General features: G+C 40.1%; 1 protein-coding gene across 4 annotated transcripts in view; it reads right to left on the minus strand.

The window, feature by feature from the left end:
• LOC133641621 (N-terminal EF-hand calcium-binding protein 2-like) overlaps positions 1-5,046 on the minus strand; it is a 172,744-nt gene extending 167,698 nt beyond the window's left edge. For 2 of the 4 annotated variants that reach the window (XM_062035480.1, XM_062035479.1), the window contains exon 1: positions 4,937-5,046. The gene's annotated coding sequence lies outside the window, so the exon portion shown is untranslated. The remainder of the gene's footprint in view (positions 1-4,936) is intronic. The other 2 variants (XM_062035482.1, XM_062035481.1) reach the window with 2 other exon arrangements.
• Positions 5,047-6,000: the final 954 nt, after the last annotated feature.

A 6,000-nucleotide genomic window follows, 5' to 3' on the forward strand; every position in this document is an offset into this window, starting at 1 on the left:
GAGCATTCGCACAACGACAACACAACAATGTACCAATAAGTTTGAGTTTACATGCTTGGAAGTTAAAGAAAGCACACAAGGAGTTATTTTAACACCGGTGGTTCAACTATAGTATATCTGTCAAGTTATCATTAACTGTCCAATGAAGATCAATGGTTGGGTCCACAATTTCCTAGCGTTGGCAGTAGTAGCACAGTGATTTTCCACAGAGCTTTTGAAGGAACGGTAGTCATCAAATTTGCAAAAGAAACATCACCTGACATGTAGAAGTGATTTGGGAATTCGACTATTTTGCAGTTACTTTCGTAGTTTGAGTTGGCCACGTGTCGAGGAGGCAGGCACAGAGATGGCCCTAGAGGGTGCAGGGCTGCTGGCTAGAGTGCTGGCTTTCCCATCGAGGTGAGTTTTAGTCAAGTAAACATGTTTTTCCCTTTCCTCACAGGGACAGCATATCAGTCACATTAGGCCAATTACCGGGACTTTCCGGATTTAATAGTGGATTCTGTTTTTAACGAACAATTCCTTCATTTTGTTTACCATTCAAAGGCTCTAGATACCTCCAAGTCATGGTTGACATTTATTTCGCTGCTCTCAGCTGCACGTTCAGCTCCAAGTTCGGCCATTCGGTTCATAACAATGATTCTGATTACTTCTGCGTACCTTGTAACCTGAAGTGGGGCAGTAAAAGGTCGACTACGCTTTGGCTGTTTCACCATGTTTGATCGAGTTAATATATGCACACAGCTGATTGCCGTCATCGACCTAAAATTTATTACAGTCATAGAACACAATCATATGATTGTCCAGCCCTATCAGTCTGCATCACCAAATCATCCCTGTGTACGTCATAACACTAATCAACCATACAATATCAAATCAACTCCTCACCCAAATGCCAAATTTTTGTTATGCTTGGTTTAATTTGTATTTATTTCACAATTATTTATTAGCATATATATGTGGTGTAAATTATCAATGCCAGTGTTGATTTTGCAAATCAGAGTCAGTGTTCTTCTCTGATTGCACAATGGATGGACTTGATTGTCTCAATATCGGGTGCAGGCATGTATTTAATGAGACCGAATCAAGAGAGGTCTTCAAGCAGCAATGGTGATTAAATGGTGAAAAACAGGGTTATAGCTGTGCTAAAGGATTAAGACAACTGGATTTCATTCATTGCATTGTTGTCTTCTTTTTAACATGACATATGTTTGCTAAAATCTATGAGACAGCTTTGCTGCATGATAAATTGCTGGCATTTCACACTCAGACAGACATACACCATCCCTCTTTCTACTGAATGTCAATTTAAATAGTCACAAAAGACATCATGTCAGCCTCACCAGACAAGAGGACGGTGGTTTAAATCTGCATTTTTCGATCTCTCTGTGAAGTTTGCATGTTATTTCTGTGTGGGTTTCCTGCGAGTCTTCCCACATTCCAAAGTCATGCATGTTAGACTAGTGTAATTGAAGACTCTAAATTGTCTTAGGTGTGAATGGGAATGGTAGTTTGTCTATCGGCATGCTGTAATTGAATGGCAATCAGTCCAAGGTGTATCCTACCTCTCATCCAAAGCCAGCTGGGATAGGCTAGAGCTCACCCGTGAGCTTTAAGCCTGGATTGTGCTGATTATGATTTCCCCTTTGATGTCGTCCCCTTTCACGTCGTCTTACTGTTTTTAAAGCTCTTCAGTGGAGATGAATGTGTGACGTACAATCCCTGCCGAAACACTAAGGGTGTTGTTTTCATCACCCTTCGTCGCGAGCAAACAATGGCAATTTAAGAGAGATGGGTATCAATGTCATTGGAGTCGCAACTACAGTAATGGATGTGTTCTAACAGTCACTTTATTTGCAAAAGTTGATTCGAAATTACAGGAGAAGGCCTCCGCGAAAGTGAGCTGTACTGAATTTGGTACTTATTTGGGTACTGACCGAATTTTGTTGGTACAACTGTGTATCGATTTATTGTGAAATCAAACAGTGCTATATTTCAATACCTTTGTCACATGTGATTCCCAGGTCGATTAAAATGTGAAAGGTACCCTTTTCAAACGCCCTCTGAACTAGTTGTATAAGCACAGGAAACAATGTACCACAAGCTAATTAAACACAGCAATTGCCGTGCAGTTCACAGTACTACGAGTATAGATGTACGGTATACCAGTATTAGTATAGTACCGCAATACTAATGAATCATGTTCTGTACTATGCCACCTCTGAAAAGTACCGGTCCGCCACCCCCACGCCCGCGTCTTGTCGTCGTCACGTCGTGTCATTGCTGGTTTGCAAACAGGAGCAACGTTCCCTCTAAGGTGCGCACCTGCGCAATTGCGCACTGCTCACGCGTCCTCTGCGCACAGCAAATCTATGCCGCGCAAAAAATCAAATCCCACTCTAAACAAAATACACAAATCGTTTGTTTTGTAGGATTTTGCAATGCAACTGTGAGTAACAGGTGACGAAAGGCGGCCACAACAGATAAAACAATGTTTGTCACCACTTAAATTATTGTAACGTCTGTGGAGACACTTAAAGGAGGACAGGAATTTCATCGGTCCCTTTATTTAGCGAAATTGTTTGTCGGCCATAACCACACCAAAACAATGTGTAAAATACTTTTATCTAGCAAAACTGGTCGTTGTCTACCGTACAAACCAAGCCAAAAGCAACTCTTTGTCATCTGTTATATCAACAGCAGCCGCTTGCTCTCTCTCTCACCTGCACCAACACATACACTATGGCAATTAGCCACTGGTGCGTTTATGGCCACACAAAAAGTTGGACAACTCCAACACTACAGGTAATATGTAAATTTCAGGTTGTTTTACTATGACTCCTGTGTGCTTATTCTACTGTCATTTGTTAAGAATGTTATTTTTTGGATATTAATCATGAAATGATGTTACAGGACTACATAATTGCTAATAAAAATATTTATTTTACGGACAGAAAGTTAAGAAACACTTCATCTCATGCAACATGTGAATGTTTTAAGGGGAATTAAATGTGATCTCTGAAAGGGGTACACAATCTTTCCAAAGCAGGACCCCCACCCAAGCATAAAATACTATAGTGCATAGCTGATTAAAAAAAAAACAATATCTAAGTGGGCCAAATCACATATATTAGAAAATAATCTCTTGAAATTGACTACTGTCACTTGATTATAAAAATAAGACATTTAAATTGTTATGTCAGGTTTGAGACAAATGTGCTGCTGGTATGACCACAGTGTGCACGTCTGTATTCCACTGAGTGCTCAGGGTGTTTGTGCGTTTGCTCACACACAGAAAAAATTAGAGGGAACATTGAACAGGAGTATGTTCCGCAGTGCACAATCACTGAGTACTTACAAGCAGACACAGTGTGTAGACAGAAAGGGGAGAATGCACCATTTTTGGCTTAAAAACTAACGATAAAGTGAAGTTACAACACTGAAACGCCCACTGGAAGATGTGCTTTAAGACATGGCGAGAGCTATGGCTAAAGTCCAGCCCCAGTCGGCAGTTTTAGCTACTTCTAAATCACTAATCCTCGCCTCCATGGCAACAAATAAAGTAATAGGAATAGCTAAACATGCTTCACTACACACCGTAGCTCACCCGCGTCAAAATGTAAACAAACGCCATTGGTGGATCTACACCTGACATCCTAACATTACCCTAACATAATGATACCAAGTACAGTAGCGTATCTAGTCGATACTACTATGATTATGTCGATATTTTTTGGCATCACAACATCTTCTTTCAGGTTTTTTTTAATTTATATTATGTTTATAAACTCAAGAAATATGTCCCTGGACACATGAAGACTTTGAATATGACCAATGTATGATCCTGTGACGACTTGGTATCGGATTGATACCCAAATTTGTGGTATCATCCAAAACTAATGTAAAGTATCAAACAACAGAAGAATAAATGATTATTACATTTTACCAGAAGTGTAGATAGAACATGTTAAAAGAGAAAGTAAGCAGATATTAACATTAAATGAACAAGTAGATTAATAATTCATTTTCTACCACTTGTCCTTAATAATTTTGACAAAATAATAGAATGGAAAATGACACAATATGTTACTGCATATGTCAGCAGCTAAATTAGGAGCATTTGTTTGCTTATTTACTAATAAAAGACAAGTTAAGTTGTCTTGTATGTTCACTATTTTATTTAAGGACAAACTTGCAGTAAGAAACATATGTTTAATGTACCGTAAGATTTTTTGTTAAAATAAAGCCAATAATGCAATTTTTTGTGGTCCCCTTTATTTACTCAAAATCATTTTGGTACCGGTACCAAAATATTGGTATCAGTACAACACTAACTGCGTGGTCAGATTTATTTTGGTGGTGCATGGCTAGCTACGGTAGAGGTTTTGTAAGGGGACGAGCAAGATTGTATAATGTGTGCTGACGTGTCAACGCCAGAACATAATCCAGGCTTTATACGGACAATTGCTGTAGAAAATGAATGCACGCTTACCGCTGATTTGCACTGGATATGTAAAAGCTGTTAAACATAGCAGGCAGTGGAAGTTTGGGGTTTTTCCTTAACGTTTGACTCAACTGAGCGTTAAAGTATTGTACACTTGTACCTCTACATGGTGGATGCTTATGCACGATCACATCCACATGTATAAGTGTTGTATAATCAATCAGCCACCTTGTGTTGTTGCTGTCAAACATGCGTGCAGCTCGATTAAATATTAGGTGCCACCTTACATTATCGGGAAAAAAACAGAATTTGAGTTCAAGTTAAAAAGTTGCGGAAAAAGGTGTCTGTGCTGTATCAATACGAGAAAAAATACAGTACATAAAAGAGGTATCTGTGCATTGGCCCGGTAATGTACAGTGCGAGCACGGGCAAACAAGGGACGTTGGAGGAAGGGTAATGGGACAGCATGCAGCATGCAGAAATTGTGCTGACCTGGTGTTATCAGAGTCGATGGTGTGGAACAGCTTCTCCAACTCCTCCTCGTTCAGTGTGCCATCAGAGAAGAAAGCCTGGAACTCATCCAGCGAGAGTTTACCATCATCTGGCGGAGACACACACGCAATTTTCAGCATGGGCCATATTATATTTTGAGGAAAACAACTGTAGTAATCACATTTGTTCACTTGAGCCTTTCTGTGTTTAGTTTGAATGTGAATTCTGTGTTGGAGTAGATTCTCTCCAAGTGTGTAAGTGTCCTCCTTCAGTCAAAATCATGTATGAAGATAACCATATTGCCTGGCGTAATCAAAGCCAGAACCAGAATATTACAAGCTATTTCAACACAATATGCAGCTGAGATAGACTCCAGCACTCCCCGCAACCCCGAAAGAGACAAGCGGTAGAAAATGGATTGATGGACAGATGTTGCTTTACAGTTTTACACCACTGCAAAGAACAAACACAATGGTAAACACAATTCAAGTATACAGTGAAACCTCAATTTGTGAAACCGTCTTTTTGTGAACCTTTCGATTTACGAACCAATAGATCGAGCCAAATATGCCTCCGTGTGCGAACCATGTCATTCATCCAATAATTTCGGCATCCATTTTGTGCCACAAGGCGCAGCCATTTTGGGGAGACCGAGCCCTACACATCACTGGCTGTGCAGTGCAGTGCACTACGTGTCACTTCTCTGTGCTTCAGCGTGTGTATTTTCTGCGTTTTTCAACTTTTGACAAGTTTTGTCCATTTTGCCAACTCAATGCGAGTCCCAAAAAGACAACAGACCAGCATGGGAAGAAGCAGAGAATCGCTATAGAGTTATAAAACAGACTATTTGCGAGGAGGACATCAAAGGCACTTGCAAGTATGGAAGAAACAACATAGCACGTTTTAATTGTGCTGAGACCAAACTTTTCTAGAAAATATGCTGAAGTGGACTTACCAGCAATATGTTTGGAGGAGAAAAGGTGAGGCCTTTAATCCCAGGAACACCATGCCTACCGCCAAGCATGGTGGTGGTAGTATTATGCTCTGGGCCTGTTTTGCTGCCA

The sequence above is a fragment of the Entelurus aequoreus genome, linkage group LG24 (genome assembly GCF_033978785.1).
Source record: "Entelurus aequoreus isolate RoL-2023_Sb linkage group LG24, RoL_Eaeq_v1.1, whole genome shotgun sequence".
Classification (NCBI taxonomy): Eukaryota; Metazoa; Chordata; class Actinopteri; order Syngnathiformes; family Syngnathidae; genus Entelurus; species Entelurus aequoreus.